The sequence below is a fragment of the Gobio gobio genome (assembly GCF_949357685.1).
Source record: "Gobio gobio genome assembly, chromosome: 3".
In the NCBI taxonomy this organism is placed as follows: Eukaryota; Metazoa; Chordata; class Actinopteri; order Cypriniformes; family Gobionidae; genus Gobio; species Gobio gobio.
In genome coordinates, this window is record NC_137099.1 from 53,588,235 (window position 1) to 53,594,234 (window position 6,000).

The following is a 6,000-nucleotide window of genomic DNA, read 5'->3' on the forward strand; positions in this document are numbered from 1 at the left end:
ATTTTAGATGACATTACAGACATTGTTGGATCAGCACATTTATGATGGGTGCAGGAATTAGCAGAGCGAAAGAGGATTGTATGGTAAATATATTCTATAGTTAGTCGAGCATCAGTAAATGTGACTGTTGTCATGGCAACCCGGTGTAGCCTGCCGTCTGTTGGCGTTTTTTTGTGATCTGAATGTTGTACTCTCTTACATGCAAAGAAAATATCAGTAAATATTTGTTTCTAATTTTTCAGTAGGGCTGCGACTGATGTTCTTTTTCCATTTCTGACGCCTCCGAGACACCACCATTTGAATTTGAATGCTAGGAAACAGTTGTGAAGATGATACATGTTTTTTACTACGGTAATCATAGTGTATCTATGGTATTAGTTGTAAAACATGGTGAAGAAATGGTATAAAATAATAACTAAATGGTATAAATTGCATTTGTCTCAGTATTATAAAGGAAAGCTAATTTAGAAAATGTTTGTGCATTCAAAAGAATCAACTGCATTTTCTGTCATTTATCAGATTTTTGTCAAATTATAGAACATAAGGACATTATTTTTGGTTTATCATTTAATTCATCTATTTATTAATGCTGTGTATAAAGGAGCATATTGCTAAATGTAACACAAATGTATCACGTGATGAGGACGATTTGAAGCGATCGCGGCTGTGAGGGACTTGCCGCATTTTCAATGGCATCAGCTGTAAAAAGTTGTATAAAGCTCCTAGCTCACTTATAATTTTCCACAGAGTCCAGAGTTTTAGTTTATTGGAAAGATATTTTTGCAGTTTTGTCAGCAGAACAATCCAAAACGCATTAAAATAAAGCTGCACGCAGAAATTAACAGGGTTCAAGCGCTTTAAGCCCTTTAAAGGTGCAGTGTGTAATATTGACAGCTAGCGGTTGAAACGGGAACTGCAGTCCAAATTAAAAATATTGGAGACGGTAGTTTCTCCCACCCCCTCCTCCTCAGACTCAACATTCATGCAGGTTGCCTGATTTTGGACACGCAACAAGAGCGAGCGCAGTTTATAATGGAAGGCGAGGAGATTGCACATTGTAAGTTGATTAGTTGATTTATCCGCGTATCCTCCCATTTAATATCCTTCCATTCATAGAGATATTTAGATGGATGCCGAGCCTTTATGGGTCGGGTAGAAACTACGATCTCGGGCCCAGTTTGTTTCTTTGTTTCCATGGCTACTATACGCTGTGTTTTCCGCCAACTGTCAACCCGGGGTGTCGAAATACGATTGTGTAAATTGGCAGTGGGCGGGATCACACAGACCAAAACAAAAACAGACATTCCCACACTAAATGCCCATTTCAAAGTAGAATAACTGGCTGTAGCATCCCTTTTCAGAGAAACAAGTATGTGAACTTAGCATGTTTCGTAAATATCTGCAAACATATTATGACATTTTTATGCTTTAGTATAGTCAAAATATATATACAGCACCTTTAAGCACATGCATAAAAAGTTATTGTGTTTTATTTAGCAAGCCTGTAACCACCTAGATCATAGATTGAAAAGACCATTTACAGCCAAAACAGGCAATTTACTAAGGTTATCGAGGTTGAGCTCAGACTAAGAGTTTTACCATATGGTATGAATGTCGTGGGTGTGTGCCATAGACCGTAAAAAAATATGGACGTCGCGACTTCATTGACTTCCGCTGACCAGAGTTGAAGCTTTCGTAGGCCGCACACGGCGCTGACATCTTGGGACCGAGTCTGCGCAGTAGTGATCGCGGAAGCTTCAGTTCCTGACAGGAGTGCTGCAGACTTGGTGTGTGCCAAAATATACAATCCTTTACACGCGTGAAAAACGTGAGGGCGCCCAGTGAGTTGCCTCCGTTAACGTTGTCTGATAGGCGCTTAAACTTTATTTGCCGATGGTGGATGTTTTTCGAGATACACAAATGTCCTCGTAGACAATCGCGGCACTTTGGACAAAGACACCGCATGCCAGTTTTCAGCTTGCGTAGCTATAGCAGTTTGTGTTTCTTAATTTTATAGCGCCACCAAGTGGCCAGTCGCCATGTCCTTTTTCTCGCGACCACAGACCGAGCCCATGCATTGGTGTACAGAGTTTGGTGAAAATATCTCATTCTGTATCTCATAGCTATAGCCGTTTCGGTAAAAGTGGCCACACCCACTTCAAACATTTTGGCGTCCCGTCACGGACGTGAATCGAAATTTCTATCAATAATTATTGACAATCGGACTCCAGAGAATCTTTCTGCACTGGTTTGTTTCCGATCGGGCATAAAAAACCTAGGACTAGTTTTCAAAAGTATGTTTTTCGAAAAATCCCAAATACCCAATTTTAACCCGATCTCATGACAATTCTTACGTATTTTACGAGGTGGCTAATTTGTATAAATTTGTACGATTTTTCAAAAAGCATTATCAGGAAGGATCACCCTAATCCCGCCCCTAAACCTGGGGGTCTAGACAAATCGCACAAAAACGTAGAAGTGAGGTCGTAAAATACGTACGAATTGCTATGAGATTGTGTTGAAAATTTAGCCAGGGTGACAATCAAATCCGAGACATATCGTTGGAATCCTTGGCTCAAGATCATAAGACAATTGAGCCTGCAACAAAACTTTTAGGAGTTATGAGCCATTACATACTTTTGATTGCTATAGCGCCACCATCAGGCCGATTGGGGCGAGCATTGGTGACGTTGTAGACGGGGTGAGTACCAGCCCTCAAAGCTTCAAGTCTTCGACTTACGGTTTGGCCGGCCTGATCAGTTTTAGGGGAGAATGCTGATCCTTGGAAATTCTAACAATCACAATAGGGTTTGAACCCTTTCTAAAAACAGTACAACCCACTGAAGAGATGCATGTCTGTCCCTCACAGCCTCGCGAGTCGCGTTCATTCCCGTTAAAAATCAAAGATGGCGCTGCTGCAGTATGGGGTTATACTCCCACAGGAAAAAATACTATATAGTATATTATAGTAAAATTACTCTAGTAAATACTATAGTGTTTTTGAACCATACTATAGTAAAGATACTACAGTATATTGTAGTATATTATAGTATCTACTACACTTTGTTAATTTACTGTAGTATATTTATAGTACGGTTCAAAAACACTTTAGTATTTACTAGAGTAATTTTACTATAATATACTATAGTATTTTTTCATGTGGGCTGCCATCTGATGGCCAACAGGGACACTATCTGTCACTATTTTACACCCTATATTTACATGGTGGTATTAGAAGTAGGAGACCAAGAGTGCTTTATTTATTTGTATTTCATACTGTAGCATGATAATGCCTTTGGATAGACATTCAGATATCTATTAATCCTTCCGTTGTGTATTCTGATGCTGTTTATCTCTCAAGCAGCTCTTTCACCGCGGATATCTTTTGCTGTTTCATATCTGGTTTCAGTGTTAGTGGAGATTACTTTATATCAATATATAATAGGTTTATTTATTGTGTTATACAGAAGATATTTGGATATATCAGCGAAATGGAGAAGTGGTGATGACATATGCACAAAATAATGTAAAGATTTGGGGTGAATGTGTTAATATCCCTAATGTTATGTTTGTTTACTGTTTCATAGTTGCCGTTCTTGTCTTATTCGGCCCTTTCCCATGCATGACTTCTCAGTTGTGGTGGTTAACACGACTAACACTTCACTGGCCTGAATGTTTCCACTTTATACCATGTGACTGTTATAGTTGATGGAATACGAGAGGAACCGACTAATGTTTTACAATGTTCAGTTAATCTGCACTGTTAAACCCTGTGTCTTATTCGCTTTTCAATGATTTGATTTCCACAGAGTGAACTGAAAAACAAGAATCCACACATAGTAAAAGTATGTTGTCCACTCGTGTGTCAAAATATATCCTTTAAGAGTTTGTGTTCGTTTGAGAAATTTCAGTTTTTTTAATGTAATTTCCTACAAGATGTGATCATTTGAGAATGCACTTTATTTCATGTCGGATATAGTTATTTTATACGTTGCTTTAACGAACTTCTGTACAATACTGTACATAGAGGTAAATAAAGATATTCTGTTTTAATGTGAATGTCCTAGCAGAAATGAAGAGAATCTTGTATCACAGGTCTGGCATTTTGAACAGGTTGCATTGAAATGAATCCGTAAATTATTCTTATTTTGTTCTGTACATCACTTTTACTTGAGGTGCAGTGTGTGTAGTCAGTTAATAAAGAGGTATTGTATAAAATCACAGGCTTCTTTCATTTGCATTAGAGAATAATACTAAACTTAAACAGGAAAGTTCAAGGCATTGCTTTGGTCAAGTAAACATAGACCTTTGGTCACTGAGATTTCGTCCTCCCTTATCACAGTATGAGTTACTAATGATTAGTTAACAGTAGCCTAGAACGGACCTTTTACAAATACACAAACTGGCTGTTATCATTCTGAGTGATGCAGAACACAATGATGATGCTATTAGTGCTCTGCAAGCAATGTAAACAGGGCATAACACTACCGTGACCTTTTACTTTTTTTCTATGAACTTTGTCAAGAGGGAAGCTTACGTAATCCTTCACAGTACAACACAATTACATTTGGATACATCAGTGCAAAATAGAATTCAGGGTATGTTTCTATTTTTTAACACTGCATGGAAAATGTTTCATTTTAATTTGTATAACCAAATAAAAAAGGTTTACAATTTATCCTCATGTATCATAACAGACCAAAGTTCGAAATTCATTTAACCTCCTGGGTGCCACGTACGAGGACATTATATTTTAGTGAATTTCTGACACCTTACAAGAACATTCGGGGCTTTTCAGAGATACCAAATGTTTTGAGGTTTCACCAGGACAACGACTTCTGCTTGGTCTTTAAAAAACGGCGAATTTAACACCCTTATGGAAATATGATCATATTTTGTAATTATCATTTAAATCTGACTACCAATATTATTGTTTGATATAAATCAACATTTCAGGAACATTGTATGGGGTTTCTGATCAAAATATGATTTTCTGTTACAAAACAGGGCATTGATTTCATACTTGTCCTCAATAGAGGACACCGGGACTTAAATCATGTTTATCAGGCATTTTAGGAGACACAACAAGTGAATAGGGAAAGAAATTATGAATCAATATTCCTATAAAATATTAGAATTTATGAAAATGTTGCCAACTATTACTCCCATTATTACACTTCTTTTTTCATTACATGTTGCTCTGGGAACACATTAATATGCAGATTAGATGCAGTGTATATATGCATTGCATTGAATGGGAAACCCATATGGCCATTTTACCCACATATTGCATAAAGTAAAATAGTATATCAATTCATTCCATTATATCTTTAATAACATAGCTGAGAAACATCTTTAAACCAAGTTTGGTTTTTAAAAAATCCTGAAACCTAAAAATTGATTGGTGAATTAAAACAAAAATCTCATTGTTTTTGCCTATGTATGTCATTTTATTTTTTAAACAACTAAGTCCCAGTGTCCACTTAGAGGACATGGCATAACATATGAATAAAATATAATTTTTCAACAAAATATCCATGTGTTTCTTATGCTCTAACAATGTAACAACATGAAAAATGCTAAATTCAATAAACTTTTTCCCCCTGTGTTTTAGGAGGTTAAAACTGTAGAATAGTGTACAGACAGGAAATCAATATAAGAACTGATCTAATTAATTTATCATTAATTCAAATGAATCCTTTAATTTGCCAACTGCATAATATATCCTTTTATTTTGATAAATAAAGAAATAAAGAAATACTGTAATTCAGAACTCATTGGCTTAATCCGAAATCGCCCCCTATACCCTCAAATAGGGCACTACTTGAGGGAACAGCCATTTGTAGTGGTGTCCGAAACCATAGTGGACGTTATTGAGTGCACTCATTCAATCCCACATTGTCCAAATTCATTAATTCACTCCTTCAAGTGAACTGTATTAGTGAACTAACGTAGGGAATAGTGAATGAGGGTTTAGGGGCGATTTCGGATTCAGCCCTT